The sequence below is a fragment of the Bos mutus genome, chromosome 6 (assembly GCF_027580195.1).
Source record: "Bos mutus isolate GX-2022 chromosome 6, NWIPB_WYAK_1.1, whole genome shotgun sequence".
NCBI lineage: Eukaryota > Metazoa > Chordata > Mammalia > Artiodactyla > Bovidae > Bos > Bos mutus.
In genome coordinates, this window is record NC_091622.1 from 17373320 (window position 1) to 17393928 (window position 20609).

The window sequence follows — 20609 nt, forward strand, 5'->3', positions numbered from 1 at the left end:
GGATGATCAATTTACAAAAAATCTTATTTTAACCCCGAAAGAAAGGAAGAGGAGAGGGTAAGAGATAGGACCCAGACGCTTCAATAGAGGTGAGATGTGACAAATGGTCATTCCATTACCTAAAAATACGTTAACTTCATGAGAAATAATGAGACACAATCTGATCCTTGAGGCAACAGGAATGAATCCTTTGTTTTAAAAGTGAGAAATAGAGTCTATATGCAAAAAAGTGATGGCTGAGCCACCAAATATTAACAATGAACCAAGCATTAGCCTCAGTGTTTTACGCACATAAAGTAGTATGATTCATACTTACCTCAGGAAGTAAATACTATCTTAGTCCAATTTCACACCCAGGAAATGGAGATTCATCGCAGGAAGTTGCTCATACGTCACCTGATGGTAAGGGGTGTTTCTGGGTCATTAATCAACCCAAGCTGGCCTGAGTGAGCCTATGGGGCCTTCGTCTCTCTGATGTTACTTCACGGCCTGAAGGCAGCACAGACCAGAGAAACATTCCAGGAGATGGGGTGGTAGACACAACCACGTATCAAAATACATCCCCTCAAACCTCAAACCTGCAAACCTGCTGTATCTCCAAAGCAAGCAGAGAGATTACAGAACACCGAGGGGGATTACTGGGCAGAGCGTGGGCATGAGAATCAGCAGGCCCTGCTCCTCGGCCTTCCAGCTTCGCAGCCTTGAGCATGACCTTTCTAAATTGTTTCCCTACTTCCACAGTGGAGAGAATATAATTTCTATTGTGCATGGCTGCCTGAAGATAGAGAATGTGATTTAATCTTCTCTAGAACCTAACTCAAGAGTACTCAACATTGTTTAACCATCACTATTTCACTGCACTATCTCTGGCTTCTGTGTCTGGTGAAACTTGGAGAACCAACTCGTTCAGTTTAGTTCAGTTGCTCAGTCGTGTCCGACTCTTTGCAACCACATGGACCGCAGCAAGCCAGGCCTCCCTGTCCATCACCAACTCCTAGAGTTTACCCAAACTCATCTCCATTGAGTTGGTGATGCCATCCAACCATCTCATCCTCTGTCATCCCCTTCTCCCGCCTTCACTCTTTCCCAGCATCAGGGTCCTTTCAAATGAGTCAGCTCTTCGCATCAGGTGGTCAAAGTATTGGAGTTTCAGCTTCAGCATCAGTCCTTCCAATGAACACCCAGGACTGATCTCCTTTAGGATGGACTGGTTGGATCTCCTTGCAGTCCAAGAGACTCTCAAGAGTCTTCTCCAACACCACACTTCAAAAGCATCAATTCTTTGGCACTCAGCTTTCTTTATAGTCCAATTCTCACATTCATACATGACTACTGGAAAAACCACAGCCTTGACTAGACAGACCTTTGTTGGCAAAGTAATGTCTCTGCTTTTTAATATGCTGTCTAGGTCAGCATTGGGTATCTCTCTGTCTTAAAGGTTCAGCTTCATTTTCAGCTACTGCTGCCAGTCTTTTCCTGAAAGGTCTTCTCTTCTCACTGGAGGTGGGCTGCTACCTTGGCAACCCAGTTAGCTAAGTGATGCCTGATCCAAAACCACTTATTCATTAACATTTTTTCCTACCCCTAAAGGAAAACTCATTCCTTCACACTTTCTCTAGTCAGATCAGACTACCTATTTAAAGTACTCACAGGTAAGGAAAAGTATCCTTAGCCCATCTGGGAGGGGTTCATGTTAAGAGGTATTTCCCAGGATGGTTCTCATCAGCCGAGCAGGTCAGAGGGGCCCCTAACGTGCATTTTCACTCCTGGGAGGCCAGATGGTCCAGGATCACATGTGATCCCAGTTTCAACAGCAGGAGCAAGACTTGGGATTAGGTATGTCTTCCCAAGGGACACAGAATCTGCCTTTGGCACATCTGCATCCTTCTTTTCATATCTGTTTTCCCATCTCCAGGGCAACTCCTCCCTCCAGTCCCTCCCATTTATGGAAAAGCTTTTTTCACAAAGTTTGACTCATCGAGTATTTTGCATTTCTAATCATCTTAATTGAAAAGAGGTTATTTAAAGGGACTTCCTTAGTGGTCCAGTGATTAAGAATCCACCTCCCAAACCCGCGGAGGAGCAGCTAAGCCCGTGAGCCACGACTGCTGAGCCTGAGCTCTAAGAGCCTGTGAGCCGCAACTACTGAAGCCCACTTGCTTAGAGCCTGTACAGCAAGAGAAACCACCACAAAGAAAAGCCCAGGCACCGCAACTAGAGAGCAGCCCCAGCTTACAGCAACCAGAGAAAGCCCGCACGTAGCAACAAAGACCCAGCACAGTCATAAATAAATAAATAAAACAAAACCAAAAAAGAGGTGATTAAACTCTTGAGTTGATACTCATCTCCCGTTGTTGTTGCTCAGTCACTAAGTCATGTCCGACTCTTTGCAACCGCATGGACTGCAGTATGTCAGGCTTCCCTGTCCTTCACTATCTCCTGGAGTGTGCTCAAACTCACGTCCATAGAGTCAGTGATGTCATCCAACCATCTCATCCTCTGTCACCCCCTTCTCCTCCTACCCTCATTCTTTCCCAGCATCAGAGTCTTTTCCAATGAGTCGGCTCTTCATATCAGGTGGCCAAAGTATTGGAGCTTCAGCATCAGTCCTTCCAATGAATATTCAGGGTTGATTTCCATTAGGATTGATTGGTTTGATCTCCTTTGTGTCCAAGGGATTTTAAAAGAGTTTCTCCAGCACCACAGTTCAAGAGCATCAATTCGTCAGTGCTCAGCTTTCTTCATGGTCCAACTTTCACATTCGTACATGACTACTGGAAAAACCATAGCTTTGACTATACAAACTTTTGTTGGCAAAGTAATGTCTCTGCTTTTTAATACGCTGTCTAGGTTTGTCATAGCTTTTCTTCCAAGGAACAGGCATCTTTTAATTTCATGGCTTCAGTCACCATCCACAGTGATTTTAGAGCCCAAGAAAATAAAGTCTGTCAGTTTCCACTTTTTCTCCATCTATTTGCCAAGAATTGATGGGACCGGATGCCATGATGTTAGTTTTTTGATTGTTGAGTTTGAAGCCAGCTTTTTCAGTCTCCTCTTTAACCCTCATCAAGAGTCTCTTTAGTTCCTCTTCCCTTTCTGCCATTAGAATGTTATCATCTGCATATCTGAGGTTGTTGATTATTTCTCCCAGAAATCTTGATTCCAGCATGTGCTTCATCCAGCCTGGCATTTCACATGATGTACTCTGCATTTAAAGTAAATAAGCAGGGTGACAATATATAGCCTTGACGTATACTCTCCTCCCAATTTTGAATCAGTCCTAGTTTTTCATAAATATGGTGCTTCCAGGTCCACAGTTTCAATTGGATTGCAATTTCCCCTTATACAGGTATTTATCAAGCACTTTCTTGTGTAAGCAAGTCCTGTCAGGCAAACTTAGAGTTAAGGATACCCTACGGTGAGTATTTCAGCTTAATTTCACAATTTTGCCTGAGGCCAAGCCCTAACATTTGGGTATCTCTCTTTCTGCCCTAAATGAAGCTCTGGAAGGACTGTTGCTGAAGCTGAAGCTTCAATATTTTGGCCACCTGATGCAAAAAGCTGGATCATTGGAAAAGACCTTCACACTGAGAAAGATTAAAGGCAAAACAAGAAGGGGGTGGCAGAGGATGAGATGGTTAGAGAGCATCATCAGCTCAATGGACACGAATCTGAACAAACTCTGGGAGACAGAGGGGTACAGAGGAACCTGGTGTGCTGCAGTCCATGGGGTCGCAAAGAATCCGACACTACTTAGCGACTGAACCACAACAACAAAAGAGCTCAGCACAGGCGCTACCAGGTGGAGAAATGATACTGACCTGAAGGGCCTTTCCAGTCTTTTACTTCATTTGACTTTCAGTAACTAGCTGTCTTTCCTGACACTTTGGCTTCAAAATGATCTTTCATCTCCTTTCATGCCCTTCTCTTTAACACTTTTATTATGTGGTTTTATCCTTTTTAAAGAGTACAAGGGATTCACTGAAAGAAAACATGTAAACATAAGACAAACACTCAATCCAGCTAATGTTGCTTTAAAAAAGAAACTAAACGTGTACAAGTTTGTTTGAAAGTTTCAAGTGACACTATAAAGCTAACAGTGATAAAAATGTTTTATCACTAATTTTGTCCCAGGTGACAAAATTCTGAGGCTGAATTTTAAACTGCAAGCAAATGATCATATAGGGTTTTACAGCAGGAAAACCAATCATCAAATAATGGATTATCCTATTTATACTGTAATTTTATTAGCTGTTTCTTTAAATTCTGCTTTGAATTAATAATTATTGTTAGGAATTAATAAATTGAACTGATCTGAGTTTCTATATAAAATGGTTGAATTGAATAGTACTCATTTTCCAATATCCTTTATCAAAATCATAAGGGTAAGGTAATGTGCGTTGGATATGGAAATATAAACCCAAAAGAAAAAAGTATGACTCAGAGTAGCAAAGACAGTGTGATATTATAATAAAACTCGAGAAATGTTTAAATGAACATATGCTTTATACCTATAATGAAAGCTAGCTAACGGATTTTTTTTGGCACTTTCATTAAATCAACTGGAAAATGTCTTAGCAATGATACACTTTTTAAGAGATCAAAGAACAAATGTCTAAGATTATCTTTTTTTGGCCGCACAGCATGTGGGATCTTAACTCCCCAAACAGGGATCAAACTTGCACCCTCTGCATTGGAAGCAGGGAGTCTTAACCACTTGACCACCAGGGAAGTCTCTAAGATTTTCTTTAAAGATGACCTATTTAAAAATGAAAGAGCTTATTCTAAACCTGGTGATAAATCTGCTAAATGTAATATCTGCAAAACGTAATCTGCCTATCCTACTAAGTACCAATGATGTAAACTGTAGAAGCAGAATTTCTTTTCTGAAATATGTGTAGAACCTGAATTTCTTTTCTGAGATACACACTCACAGCAGCACTATTTACAATAGCCAAGACATGGAAGCAACCTAAATGTCCATTGACAGAAGAATGGCTAAAGAATATGTGACACGTATTTACGATGGAATATTACTCAGCTATAACAAGAATGAAATAATACTATTTGCAGCAACAGAGATGAACCTAGAGATGATCATACCAAGCAAAAAGTCAGAAAGAGAAAGACAAACACCATATGATACCACTTATACGTAGAATCTAAAATAAGATGCAAATGCACATATCTACAGAACAGAAACAGACTCAAAGACATAAATTACAGATTTGTGATTGCCATGGAAGGAGCTAGGTAGGGAAAGGAAGGTTTGGGAGTTTGGGATTAACAGCGCAATTTATTACATATAGGAGAGACAGACAATAAGGTCCTGCTATATAGCACAGAAACCTATATTCAATATCCTGCGATAAACCATAATGGAAAAGAATATGAAAAAGAATAAATATGTATAACTCAGTCACTCTGCTGTACAGCAGAAATTAACACAACACTGTTGATCAACTCTCCTTCAATAAGTTTTTTTTAAATTCTTTTCTGTCTGGCAAAGTCAGTACTACTCCATTCTGCTATATTTCCCCATAAAAGTTCAGCTTTCTGTCTAATAGCAATAATACAAACACAAATAGTTCTTTAAGAAAGCCTCTGTGTTCCATTTTCATCAGATAAATCCCTTGGGTAATGAGCTATGGACCTATTGTGCAGCTCCACAGAGAATGTTGATCCTACTGCTGAAATCTTATGAGAAACACTAAAGGAACATAGAAATTAAAACAAAGTTTAAAGAGAAAGGAGAAAGTTTTCTAATCCTGAATATGGTGGGGGAAAAAAAAGGCACATAAATTAAAGATCAAAATTCACTTTTTAAAATGCAAAATGACTAAAATAATCATGAATTACACACAGATACAGCCAGAAGAATATTTACTGCAGAGTTGTTTAAAACAGTGAAAACTGGAAACTAACTGTCCAACAATAGGGAACTGCTTGAGATGCAGTCATTCAACCAAAAACTATAAAAGATATTGTTTAAGCATATATTTTAGTGATATAGAGCCATCCATATTTGGATGGGGATTTTAAAAAAAAGTTAGAAAACAAACCAATTTCGTAGAGAATAATTTTCTAGCTGTATAGCTTTAGGAAAGTTAATTTCTCTAAATCAGCCTTTTCCTCCATAATCATACCTAACTCATAGGGTTGGGGTGAGCATAACAGGGGATCCTAAATATATAGAGTAACTGGCACATTGCCTGGCTCAGAGTAAGTGCAATACAGGTCAGAAAGGATTTAAGAACATAACACTAAGAATTTTCTGGGTGGTGGCTGATTTGATTACCTTGTACTTAAACCTCTACAAGTAACATACTACTTATTTTTTTTTAGTTATATACTACTTATGAGGAAAAATAAATTGAAATACTATTCACACACAGTGATTATTCTCTTAAAATTTAAAACAGTGCTTTCTTTCCTCACAGTAAGTAAATCTTGGTTGAACCGATTTTACCCCTTAGATTTCATTTAAACAAGTCTGCTCTGATATGTTTAAAATTATTTAACGGCTAAATTTGTCTATAATATTTTTACTGGGTAAAGCAAAGCATACTTATATTGTTCAGCCTCATAGCTTATGAGCCCCAATTCAGCATACTTTAGATAGCTGCTGCTGCTGCTAAGTCACTTCAGTGACTTAAAACTTAAGTTTGACTCTGTGCGACCCCATAGACAGCAGCCCACCAGGCTCTGCCATCCCTGGGATTCTCCAGGCAAGAATACTGGAGTGGGTTGCCATTTCCTTCTCCAATGCATGAAAGTGAAAAGTGAAAATGAAGTCATAATAGACCTCAAATTATCAGTGGAAGGCAGCCTATCATGGTGTAGTCACTTCTGGTTTCCTTCCAATTCCCTACCCTTCTCTCTTTCTTCCTCTCCATAATCAAAGCTTAGGGGCTATTTCTACCAGACTGAAAGCCAGTTACAGTGCCTCTGTCATCTTAGCATTGCTAGTACCTAGCACAGTGGCTGGAATATAGTAGCTGCTCACTAAACATTCACCAACTGAACAAATACCTGATAATTATAGTTCAGGATGGAGGCTTCAAATCCCCCACAGGGGAATTGGATAAAAGTGAGTAGGCTAGTCTAGTCTGAAACTGTCTAGATTTCTCAGTAATTCTTCCTTTTTTAAAAAGAAAACAACATCTCACTTCAAAGTATCACTTTTTTTAAAAGTTCTCATTTGTGGAGAAGGAAATGGCAATCCACTCCAGTATTCTTGCCTGGGAAATCTCATGGACAGAGCAGCCTGGCAGGTTACAGTCCATGGGGTCGCAGAGAGCCGGACATGGCTTAGCAACAAAACAAACAGTAAGTGCATAGCTTCCTATATCTGATGTCAAAATACCGATTGTAATAGTTTTCTATTGTTATAAATTGCAAACTTTTTAAAGCTTCTTGAAATGAATAAAGGTTAAGTATGAAAAAATATTCTCATTTGTATTCCAATGTCAATTTGCATAGATGTAAGATTATTTCTATTTTTTCCCTGTATTTCATTTAAATGTCCCACAAGAATTCCAGAGAGTTTAAGTAAACTGCTCAAAGTAACAACACAGCCAGTAAGTTACCACCCAGATAGCCTTAGGTCTTCTGGGTTCTGGTGACCAGATCTCTACATCACACTGGGGGTGGGGAGGATTCCCTGTGACCTTTGACCCTAAAAGTTGTTGTAGATATGGTAAAAACAAATGTTTTTAATATAACACCTGAACAAATGCTCCTATCCCTCCAAATATTTCCTAGAGGCTTTTATAAAATTCTGTGAAAAGAGAAAACCGAGGACAAGAGGCAGTAACCCAAAGGTGTCCAAGTGTTTCTCTCCATGTTCATAAGTCAACCAGCTCTGCTTAAAAATGAAACTAGAGAAATCAAATTAAACATTAACTCATTAAAAAAAAAAATAACACTTCAACCAGAAGACTACTGTGAAGTGAGACAAGCAGCAAAGCAAGGAAGGAAAGGACTATGTTTTTGTACTGATTATTTTTAAGACAAAAAAAAAAAAAAACAACCAGTTAAGGGTAAAGTAGAGAGTTCTCCACACATCCAATCTAACTCCAAATACCATTTGTCACTTTTAGCCACTGCTCTGACTCTGTTTAAACAGTGAATGGCAGTTTCCCCAATATGGCGTGGGAACCCCAAATCTTTCTGGTATCCACAAGGAAGCGTTTAACTTCCTGAAAACCGCCTGCAATGCGGAAGACCTGGGTTCGATTCCTGGGTCAGGAAGATCCCTTGGCGCAGGGAAGGAATGGCTACCTACTCCAGCATTCTTGCCTGGAGAATTCCATGGACAGAGAAGCCTGGAGGGTTATAGTCCATGGGGTCGCAAAGAGTGGGCCACGACTGGGCGACTAACACACGCACACACACCAAATCTTACGGGTATCCACAAGGAAGCATTTAACTTCCTGAAGTGGTCACCACACTCTGAGGAACCTGCCAAAGGATTTCACACGCTAAACCTCAACCCACCAGGTCTGTAAGTAGGAAATGTTGTGGAAATTAATTGATGATTACCTATGCCAGCTGGAACACACTCTTTATACATGAACAGTTAAAATTCGTTGAGGTCGGCTTCACGCCAGACATCATGACAGGTCTTCTGAGCTTTAATCCTCATTACTAGCCTCTGAAGTAGTTACAGTCCCGTTTTCCTGGTTCCGAGTGTTTAATGTAACTGAGAACCCACCGATAATAGATGAGACTAGGAGTAAAACCAAGGATTTTAAAAGTTCAAAATCCACGCCTACCCAGAGACACTAAACAACCGAATCTCTTCAAAAATTTAACATACGTGTCAAAATGATGTTATGGTCTTATTAGAGCAAGCAAGACGAAACAGAATGGTAAAGGTTGATATAAAAAAAAAATTACAGAACCTGACATTAGAGTTGTTTTAAGGCATTGCCGCGGGCTATTAACTATCCTTACCTCAAAGAAGTAGGCAGGTCCGCTCCGACCTACGTGCGCTGAAACACCAGACCTCCCTTTCCAAAGGAGTAACTCTGGAATGCCGAATGTTGAAAGGTTTCAGTGCGGGCAGCCCAGACCTGGGCTCTTACTGTTCACACATCATCGGTAAGTGCCTCTCAAAGAAGCTTCAAGACAGTCCCTCCTCCAGCTCCGGAACTTCAGCCCTGACCTCCAGAGTGGCTCTGGACAACCTACGATTCAATCTGGGTCCTTTCACCGGCAGGACCAAGTTACCCGCAATGACTGCAAATGAATGAGTTGAACGCTCGGAGCAAGGAGACGAAGACACACTTCCATCCTCTACCAGGCAAAATCAAGGAAGGATGCCCTGGGGCGGGGCGACTGGGGGCCGAATTAGAGCCACGTCCGCGTTCGCAGTCCACCCTCCCTTCCCCGCGCCGCGCCGCTTTTCCAGCCCATCCTCCTCCCCGGCCCCTCGGGTGCTCCTTACCCGCTCTCAGCTGGGGCTCCAGACCTTCCCAGCCCGAGGCACTAGCTCCCGGGCCGGGCTCCGCTAGGGGCCCGAGCTGGCTGCCGCAGCCGGCCCCGGCTGAAGCCCCTGCAAAGTTTGCTCGGGGGTCTAGCCCTCTCCTGCCTCGGCCCCACCAAGCAAGCCGCTCTCCGGGTCGCTCCCGCGGCTGCCGCCTCCGAGGCCGCTCTCGGCGGCGCTGCAGCACCGGCCGGGCTCGGGCGGCCGAGAAAGGCTCCGTGCGCGCCGAGGGCGGGGTCTCCCCGCTCGGCCCGCTGCGCGGCGCTCCGTGTTTACCGCGGCCCCGCGGCCCGCTCTCCCCGCCCGCCGCCCTGCGCGCTCCTGACATCATTCATTCTCTCACACCCTTGCCCGCCCACTCCATTTCCAAACAGTGACTCACTCGGAGGCGCCCGCTCCCCGCTGCCGTGGCTCCCCGGGCGCAGAGCGGAGCTCGAAAAACCGGTGCGACTTCTTAAGAAGGGAACCTCAGCCGACACTCTCTTCTCCCAGCCCTTAAAGGTGCAGGGAAGGAGGGGCTTGGCAGGCAGGGCAGATTGGCTCAGGCAGGGAAAGCTGGAGCCGACCTCCCTGAGCGGCGGCGACACAGAACGATCTGCCAAAGTTCTTGGGGTGCCACTCCCTGCAACTTTCAAGGGTGGGGCCGGGAAGACGTCCCCCACCCCCGCACTTCGCCTTTTTCGGGAACTGCTTCCTGTCCGCGCGAGTGGACTTGGGGCACCAGCGGTTACTCACGGGGTATTGCCCCGGCCTAGGTCAAAGAGGTGGGGTTTCCGCACGTCACAGGATTGCCCGGCAGGGTTAGTCGTGGGTCCGTACGATGATTAACTCTAGATGTGAGCTGGAAGGATTCTCCAAGTTAATGAGGCTAATAATACTTTCCCTTAGGTGACTAACTACAGTGTCATAAGTCCTCTTAATTGATTTGCTTCTCGTTAAGGATGAAAAACAGTAACCAAAATAAACGGTGGAAGAGTGTTTCTTCGCTCAGCTGAACACTGCGCTTTTCCGCAGGTTTTTGGAGCACAAGGCATAGGGTGAGGTTTCTTTGATGAATTCAGCAGTTATGTTTTTAGAAGGGGTGTTGCCTTCTTTAAAATGGTCAAGGCTCTGCATTTTTTGGAGTTGCTCTTCATACACCTGCTGGGCAGTTTTCAGAGTAAAGGATCACCGCCTCAGATTCCAAGTAGGATGAAATCAGAGGGAATTTGGCCAAATCTTTATTGAATTTAATTGACAGCTATGTTTTATGTTAATTTCTACTTTAGGACAGGGTAATTATGTTTAGGATTTGCAGTGGCTTATGGGTGATTCCATATAATCAACAGAAATAATCCAGAGGCATGTCGTAGTGCCCAGTGCAGAAATCGTGGAGGTAAACAATCATGTTTATGGTAATTAAACAGGATGGTAACAGAAAACCAAACAAACAAACCATGCCTAACAGTCCCAAAACAGAAAACTGTATCATGTTGTCACTAGTGGAGAGTCCCTGAAATGAAAATGCTCCTGAAATTAACCAGAAGTTCAACATCACTGTTGTGGAAAATGTACATTTCAAGGTACAGAAAGGTAAGAACTCCAGAAGAGAACACCAACAATCGAAATTTATTTTCCTTGGGCTTATGTTTCCTTTTCAATAGGAATTTGTTTTTTGTTTTTTTTTTATAAAACCCAGGCATTTTGCCCAGAAGGCACTAGCAAATGGATTGGTTTGCTAGGATGCAAAGTAAATAGAAATTCAAACCAACAGTTTTTACAGACAATCACAGATGTAACCAGAGGCTTGGGTGTCCTGTCCACTGATAACACAGAAGGACTAGATTGAAATGTGTAGCCACGGGCAGAGTTTGAGTAGTAGTCCACCTATTCCCTACTTTATGACCCAAATGTTCAGACATTATAGAAATATGTTTAAATAAGATTTTCTGCAGATCTCAAAAACTAATGTTGTGGGCTTTGGGGTCTATGTACATGCGGCTGCTGCTGCTAAGTCACTTCAGTCGTGTCCATGGCAGCCCACCAGGCTCCCCTGTCCCTGGGATTCTCCAGGCAAGAACTTTGAAGTGGGTTGCCATTTCCTTCTCCAATGCAGGAAAGTGAAAAGTGAAAGTGAAGTCACTCAGTCGTGTCCGACCCTCAGCTACCCCATGGACTGCAGCCTTCCAGGCTCCTCCATCCATGGGATTTTCCAGGCAGGAGTACTGGAGTGGGGTGCCATTGCCTTCTCTACTATGTACATGAGTAAAGTAAAAAAGCTCAAAAGAAGGCTTACCATCCGATGTGTCTTGTTGCAGATGGAAATCCTTTAGCTCTGTCATACAAAGGTCACTGAATGTATGGGAGACTGGTTAATGGGTGCTTTTGTATGTGTAATTACTATTGTGTCTCAGTTTAAATATTCTGAAATAAATAATTAAGTGATTTTATTATACCACTTCAATATTCTCTAGTAAAAGTAATAATATAATTGTGACAGAGTTCCATGAAGTTTTTCCATTGTACTCTTTATTAACATACGAGAGGACTTCCCTGATGGTACAGATGATAAAAACGCTCCTGCCAATGCAAGGGACAGGGGTTTGATCCCTGGTCCAGGAAGAGTACACATGCCTCAGAGCAACGAAGCCCGCATGCCACAACTGCTGAAGCCCGCATGCCCTAGAGCCCTCACACCACAACTCCCAAGTGAGGCAACTGTCAAACCTGGGAGGCTTCGTGGGCCACGACCTTGCTGCGGTGAAGGTGCTTGCATAACTCAGTGAAGCTAGGAGCCACGCCGTGCAGGGCCACCCAGGACGGACGGGTCATAGTGGAAAGTTCTGACAGAACATGGTCCACTGGAGGAGGGAATGGCAAACCCCTCCAGTATTCTTGCCACAAGAACCCCATGCACAGCATAAAAAGGCAAAAAGATATGACACGGAAGAGGAGCCCCACAGGTCAGATGGTGGCCAATGTGCTACTGGGGAAGAGTGGAGGGCCAATACTAATAGCTCCAGCAAGAATGAAGTGGCTGGGCCAAAGTGGAAATGACGCTCAGCTGTGGATGTGTCTGGTGATGAAGGTAAAATCCAATGCTATAAAGAACAATACTGCATAGGAATCTGTCATGTTAAGTCCATGAATCAAGGTAAATTGGATGTGGTCACACAGGAAATGGCAAGAGTGAACATCAACATTTTAGGAATCAGTGAACTAAAATGGACCAAAACGGGCTAGTTTATTTCAGATGACCATTTTATCTACTACTGTGGGCAAGAATCCCATAGAAGAAATGGGATAGCCCTCATAGTCAACAAAAAGAGTCTGAAATGTAGTACTTGGGTGCAGTCTCAAAAATGACAGAATGATCTCAATTCGTTTCCAAGGCAAACCATTCAGCGTCACAGCAATCCAAGTCTATGCCCCAACGATTGATGCTGGAGAAGCGGAAGTTGAGCAGTTCTATGAAGACCTACAAGACCTTCTAGAACTAATACCCCCCCCCCCAAAATGTCTTTTTCATCATAGGATATTGGAATGCAGAAGCAGGGTGTTGAGAGATACCTGGAGTAACAGTCAAGTTTGTCTTTGGAGTACAAAATGAAGCAGGGCAAAGGCTAACAGAGTTTTGCTAAGAGAACATACTGATCATAGCAAACACCCTTTTCCAATAACACAAGAGAGGACTCTACACATGGACATCACTAAATGATCATTACCAAAATCAGATTGATTACATTCTTTGCAGGCGAAGATGGAGAAGCTCTATACAGTCAGCAAACACAAGACTTGGAGCCAACTGTGGCTCAGATCATCAGCTCCTTATCATAAAATTCAGGCTTAAATTAAAGAAATTGAGGAAAATGACCAGGCCATCCAGGTATGACCTAGATCAAATCCCTTATGAGTACACAGTGGAGGTGACCAATATATTCAGGGAACGAGATTTGGTAGACAGAGTGCCTGAAGAACTATGTACAGAGGTTTGTAACATTGTCCATAAGGCAGTGAACAAACCCATCCCAAAGGAAAAGAAATGCAAGAAGGCAAAGTGCTTTTCTGAGGAAGCTTTACAAATAGCTGAGAAAAGAAGAGAAACAAAAAGCAAGGGAGAAAGGGAAGGATATACCAAACTGAATGCAGAGTTCCAGAGAATAGCAAGAAGAGATAAGAAGGCCTTCTTCAGTGAACAATGCAAAGAAATAAGGAAAACAATAGAAAAGGAAAGACTAGACATCTCTTCAAGAAAAACTAGAGAGATCAAAAGACTATTTCATGCAAGGCTGTATGATATATATTGTCACCCTGTTTATTTAACTTATATGCAGAGTACATCATACAAACTGCCAGGCTGGATGAATCACAAGCTGGATGAATCAGGATTGCTGGGAGAAATATCAACAACCTCCAATATGCAGACACCACTTTAATGGCAGAAAGTGAAGAAGAACTAAAGAGCCTCTTGATGAACGGTGAAGAAGGGGAGTGAAAAAGCTGACTTCAAACTCAACATTCAAAAAACTAATATCATTGCATTTGGCCCCATCACTTCATGGCAAATAGAAAGGGAAAAAGTGGAAGCAGTGATAGATTTTCTCTTCTTGGGTTCCAAAATCACTGCAGATGGTGACTGCAGGCATGAAATTAGAAGACACTTTCCTCTTGGAAGGAAGGCTATGACAGACCTAGACAGAGTTAAGAAACAAAGACATCACTTTGCCAATAAAGGTATGTATAGTCAAAGCTATGGTCTTTCCAGTAGTCACATACTGATGTGAGAGTTGTACCATAAAGAAGGCTGAGCACTGAAGAATTGATGCTTTCAAACTGTGGTGATGGAGAAGACTCTTGAGAGTCCTTTGGACTGCAAGGAGATAAAACCAGCCAATCCTAAGAGAAATCAGCCCTGAATACTCATTGGAAGGACTGATGCTGAAGCTGAAGCTCCAATACTTTGGCCACCTGATGTGAAGAGTCAACTCATTGGAAAAGACCTGATGCTGGGAAAGATTGAATGCAAAAGGAGAAGAGGGTGGCAGAGGATGAGATGGTTGGATAGCATCACCGATCAATAGACATGAACTTGGGTGAACTCTGGGAGATGGTGAGGGCCAGGGAAGCCTGGTGTGCTACAGTCCGTGGGGTTGCAAAGAGTTGGGTACGACTTAGCAACTGAACAACAACAATATTATCAACATGTGAGAGGACTTCCAGGGTGACACAGTGAATAAGAATCCACCTGCCATTGCAGGGGATATGGGTTTGATCCCTGGTCTGGGAAGATTCCACATGCCTCAGAGCAGCTAAGACCGCATGCCCTAGCGCCCTCACATCGCAACTGCTGAGCCTGAGTGATGCAACGACTGAAGCCTGGGAGCCTAGAGCAGGTGTTCTGCAACAAGAGAAGAAGTGAGAAGCTGACACACAGCAAGAAAGGGTAAGCCTGGCTTGTTGCCACTAGAGAAAGCCCATGCAAAGCAAGGAAGTCCCAGTAAATAAATAAAGGAAGACAAAAATAAATAAATAAAAAATTTTTAAAGCATATGAGAAAACAATATATTCATCTCAATTTCTGTGTTTTGAAAAACATTGACTTGACCATGTCACAGAAAGAGCGACTTTTTTTCAACTGAACCTTGTTGTTCATATAAGTCAAAGTTTACTAAGTCCTTGATTTAATCACCTTACAAAAACAATAATGCTGAGTGTTCTAAAGGAGAGACAGAGCTAGCATTTGCGTTCCTGTCGATTTTTTTTCTAAAGCAGCACATACTATAAATCAAGTTTTACAGATATTTCTTTGGTGTGATAAGACATACTGATTAAGTTAGGAAAACATACATATCTGTAGTACTTATTTGCTCTTATAATAACTCCTACTCTGAATGTGCCGAAGTCATTGACTCAAGCAACAAATATTTATTGAGTTCTCACTTTGTGCCGCATTGTTTATCTAAAAATCACCACGTGCAGCTTCTAAATATATGACTCAGCAATGGGAAAGTCTTCTTCTAAAAAAAAGTACATAGGGGTGGGGCCTTCGCTGGTGGTCCAGTGGCTGACTTCATGCTCCCAATGCAGAAAAATCCCTGGTCAGGGAACTAGATCCCACATGCCACAACTAAGACCCAGCCCAGCCAAATAATTAAGTAAAATTTTTTTTTAATTACATAAGGATGTTTATAGCAGTACTGTTTATAATTTTCCTAGGATCCAGTGCCTGGCATATAATTATTCAATGAGTGAAATAAGTGAATGAACAAGCTTTAATGAACAAGCTAATAGTGAAGTAATCTCAAGTTATGAAATACTGTATGCTGCTGCTGCTGCTAAGTCACTTCAGTCGTGTCCGACTCTGTGCGACCCCATGGACTGCAGCCCACCAGGCTCCTCCGTCCATGGGATTTTCCAGGCAAGAGTACTGGAGTGGGGTGCCATTGCCTTCTCTGGAGACACTGAATAGGCAACAGAAAAAAAATAGTTTCAAAGGCTCTGACTTAGAAAACTGTCCTTGTTAAGTGAAAAATACAAGAACAATACAATGATGGGAAATATACCCTCTCTCTCACACACACACACACACACAGACACACACACATGCACTATTTCTAATGAATCAAACAAATATACCTTACCCCCAAAATATCCAGAACCAAAGAACATATTACCTCCTGCAATGAGGTACAGTCAGCTCTTTGTATCTGTAGCTTCCAACTCAACCAACTGCGGATTGAAAATAGAAAAAAATTTCTAGGAAATTCCAAAACGCAAAATTTTAATTTGCAGTGCTAGCAATTATTTAGAGAACCTTTACATTGAATTAGATTCTATTAATATAAGTGATCTGCTGCTGCTAAGTTGCTTCAGTCGTGTCCGACTCTGTGTGACCCCAGAGACGGCAGCCCACCAGGCTTCCCCGTCCCTGGGATTCTCCAGGCAAGAACACTGGAGTGGGTTGCCATTTCCTTCTCCAATGGGAGAGTACGCATAGGTTGCATGCTACATCTTTGCCATTTAGTATAAAGGATTTGAGCATCCATGTTTTTTGGTACCTATCAGGGTTCTGAAACAAATGCTCTGCAGATACCGAGGGCAACTCTGCAGATACCGAGGGAAGGATGTGAGGAGGAAACTAGCATTTCTGAACTATTTTTCAATCAGCCATACTACTTTTGAAATTAAAGACAACAACACAAGCAGTATTACAACCAAGAAGGCAGTAATACGAATCCAAGACATAAGGAAGCTCACTGTCTAGTTGGAAAGACAATAACACCCAGAAGAACTAGAGATTAAGGCTGATCACTCTCTGAATTTGGGGTTTCAGATACTTACTCTGTGCCAAGCCCATCCAAAGAGCAATTTCATACCATTTATTGAAAAGTTGTTATATGCCAGGGACTATGCAAATTGTTTTATCTATAATATCTCATTTAATAATTTAAGCCACAATCTGAGATAGGTACTCATAGTGCCCTCCTCTACATATGAGGTAACCAAAGAAAAGAGAGATTGTCATTTTCCAGAAATCACATTCAAGTAAGTGGCATCACTGGGGCATAAAACCAGGGTCTTCTGGTCCCAAAGTTCATGCTTTTGGCCACTATTCCATAAATTGCATCCACATTGATATACTTGTCTTGATATAACAATACTCTTACTTTGGCTTTTAAAACATGTATTTTAAACTTTATTTTTAAAAATATGAGGTAATAGTATCATATTTTGGAGCAATTGGAAAATGAAGAAAAAATAAAACACTATTAATGTTTTCAAGTCCAGCCTGCTTCCCTTGGATTTCCATTGCTTAAGATAATTTCAACAACATCATAGAAATGATTCTGATTCTGATTTTTTTTAATGTAGCACTATAGCATACGCTCTTTCCTCAAGATTAGTGTTTCAGTGTCTGGGAAGAATGTATATATGTATGTGTATATATATATACTTGGATGCATGCATGTGCACTGAACTTGGACTCTCTGAAATCTGGTAGTCTAGTTCTTGATTAGGGAGCAATTTATTCTAATATTTTTGTATACCTTAGGCTATTTTTTTTAGACTTAGTAATACTACACTATATGTATTTATACAGATATTCTATATTAAAGGAAATGGTTTGGGTATTCAGAAAAGTAAATGAAATGTCCTATTTGCCACATCTTATTAACGTTACTATTCATTCTATTTCTGGACTGGAGGAACATGGAGAAGGAGTAGGGACAGTAATGAGCAGCTTTGCAGCAGTCCAGGTGAGAAATGGCAGTGGTCTGCTTTAGGAAAGGAGTGATGGGAATGTAAAAAGCAGAGCAGATGTGAAGTATAGTGGACAAAACTTGCAAATCAATTGTATATAAGGATAGAGCCAAAGACGATGCCTATTTTTTTGTTTCCTTGAGCACTTGGTCTATGGATGTTAATACCTTTTACCAAGACAAAGAATGCCAAGATGGTAACAGGTTTGTAAAGGAGGAGGATGAATTTTATTTAAACATGATGACCTTGAGATATGAGAAGTATGATTGGAGATGTCAGGTGGGCAGCTGATGACAGTAGTCTGGAACTCAGAAAAGAGCCAAGAACTGCAGATATGAATTTAAGAATAGTCAGCATGTAGATAAGAAAGTCATAGGAGCCTTTGGTGAAGATGATGGAGTAGAAAGACCCTGAGTTCACCTCCTCTCATGGGCATAACAAAATTACAAATATTTAGAGCTCAACTATTGATGAGAAAGATAAGAAAAGATCTTTTACAACTAAAGATGTGAAAAAAGAAACCACAATGAGGTGAGTAGGACGAGTAGAGTCATGGTATAGTCAAGACCCATACACTGCTGGGTGACCCATCCTGGGGTCTCTTGGTCCCAACTACACAGAAGCAGGCAGTCACTGGCCCCAGGACCAATGCACCCCTCCAGTTTGCCTTGTCAAGACCCACTCAACACACCAGCATCCAGACATGAGGCCCAGAAACTCCCAGGCCCCAGCCATGCCCCCCAGCTCTGGGACACCTTGGACCTTTTAGCCGGCAGCCCCAGGATCCAACCCAGCCACAGACTGAATCAACAGACTGAAATCAGCTTTGGAGCATCCACAGCCCTATAGCTAGAGACCCTAGGACCCAGCTCCACACACCAGCAACTTGGAAAATGAGCTGACAGGACAATTGCTCCAAATGAAAGAACAAGATAAAGTCCCCAAAGAAGAATTAAGTGACATGGAGATAGTCAACCTACCTGATAAAGAGTACAAAGTAATGGATTGAGCAGAATGAGAAATTAGGAGATTTTAGCAAAGAAAATATAACAAAGAACAAGAGATAAAGAATATAATAACTGAAATGAAAAATTAGAAGGAATCAAGAGTAGATTAAATGATACAGAGGATGTATCAGCCAGCTGGAAAACAGAGTTGTGGAAATCACTGAAGCTGAAGAGAAAACGGAAATCGAATAAAAAGAAATGAAGACACTTTAAGAGACTTCTGCAGGCTTCCCCAATGACTCAGAGGTGAAAGAATCCACCTGCCAATGCAGGAGACACAAGAGAGGCAGGTTCATCCCTGGGTTGGGAAGATCCCTGGAGGAGGGCATGACAACCCACTCCAGGATTCTTGCTGGGAAAATCCCATGGACAGAGGAGCCTGGCGGGCTATGGTCCATGAGGTTGCAAAGAGTCAGACTTGACTGAATCAGCTGAGCACACGTGGGACAACATCAAACATAGTGACATTTGCATTCTAAGAGTCCCAGAGAGGGGAGAGAGAGAGAGAAAAGGACTGAGAACATATCTGAAGACGTAATAGCTGAATACTTCCCTAACCTGGAAAAGGAAACAGACATCCAGGTCTGTATCCAAGTAAACAATGGGAAGATTTTTTGAGGAAAGTAGAATGGCCATCTATATCAAATTCTCCTGAGAGAGCAGGTAAAATAAAGATGTAAAAGTCCATTGGATTTGGTAACATAGAGGTCTTTGTTAGCTGTAACCAGAGGGGTTGGTTATGCTATGGTGCAGGGAAATCCTGGTTCAATGGGAATGAGAAAGAGCTGAGTTCAGCAGGGGGGTCAGGGAGTTGGCTTCCTGGAGGGCTGATCTATAAGGGATGCTAAAGCATTACCAGAATAGATTTATAAAATACAACTTGGGTAGGTGAAAAAATGAGGACTGACTATAAGTTATAGAGTTTCTTTCTGAGGTAAGGAAAACATGACTGAGGGCTGATAGGAAGGAGTCTGCAAAGGGAGGGGGGCGGGGAGAAGGATACAATGGGGAGGATTAATAGTCAACGTTCAGGAGGAGTCAAGAGGCACCCAGAACACAGATGGAAGGAGTGGCCTGAGGGATGAGAAAGAACGGCTAGACCAATACAAGCGGGAAAGAAAAAAAGAGGAGTGTGGGAGTAACACAGTTAGGCTTATAGGCCGTTTGTAGAAAGCTGAAATCACCCCTTCAGATGCTTCCATTTTTCTGTGAGTTATGAGGTATATTAGTCTTCTGTTGTTGCTGTAACAAATTAGCACAAACTCACTAGTCTAACTCACAGTTCCATAGGTCTGCTGGTTTCTCTGCTCTAAGTTTCATGAGGCTGAAATCAAGGTGTGGCTCTTTGGGCTCTTATCAGCAGTGGCAGGCTTCCAAACTCCTTCAGGTCCCTAGCAGAATCTAGTTCTTTTCCGGTTGCAGAAAAACGTTTCTATTTCCCTGCAGGCTGTCAGCTGGGAGCGATGTGGGGGTGGGGGGTGGGGGGATTTGATGCCTATGGCGGCAGAGGCGTCTGTCCCAGAGCCAGTCACAGCTTGTTGAATCCTTCCCACAATTGGACTCTTGCTTACATCTCTGTCTGCCACATCTCTTTGCCTCAGTTGGAGAAAATTCTGTTTTGAAGGACTCACATGATTAAATTAGGCCCACCTGGATAATTCAGGATACTTTTTCTATTGTAGGCCCATAATCTTAATTAAAATATAATGAAGAACAACAAATAAAGACAATAATAACTGAAATGAAACATAAACTAGAAGGAATCAAGAGAAGATTAAATGATGCAGAGGAATGTATCAGTGAGCTGGAAAACAGGATTGTGGAAATCACTGAAGCCCAACAGAAAAAAGAAAGAGAATAAATAAAAGACA

At 42.2% G+C, this 20609-nt stretch overlaps 1 protein-coding gene across 10 annotated transcripts in view; it reads right to left on the minus strand.

Annotated features, from left to right (window-relative positions):
• Positions 1-10104, minus strand: part of SGMS2 (sphingomyelin synthase 2) — a 98400-nt gene extending 88296 nt beyond the window's left edge. For 2 of the 10 annotated variants that reach the window (XM_070372036.1, XM_070372033.1), the window contains exons 1-2: positions 9873-10104; positions 8959-9032 (exon numbers count right to left, since the gene is read on the minus strand). The gene's annotated coding sequence lies outside the window, so the exon portion shown is untranslated. Of the gene's footprint in view, positions 1-316; positions 545-8958; positions 9354-9451; positions 9771-9872 lie in introns of those variants that run through there. The other 8 variants (XM_070372037.1, XM_070372032.1, XM_070372038.1 and 5 more) reach the window with 5 other exon arrangements.
• Between the last annotated feature and the right edge of the window lie 10505 nt (positions 10105-20609).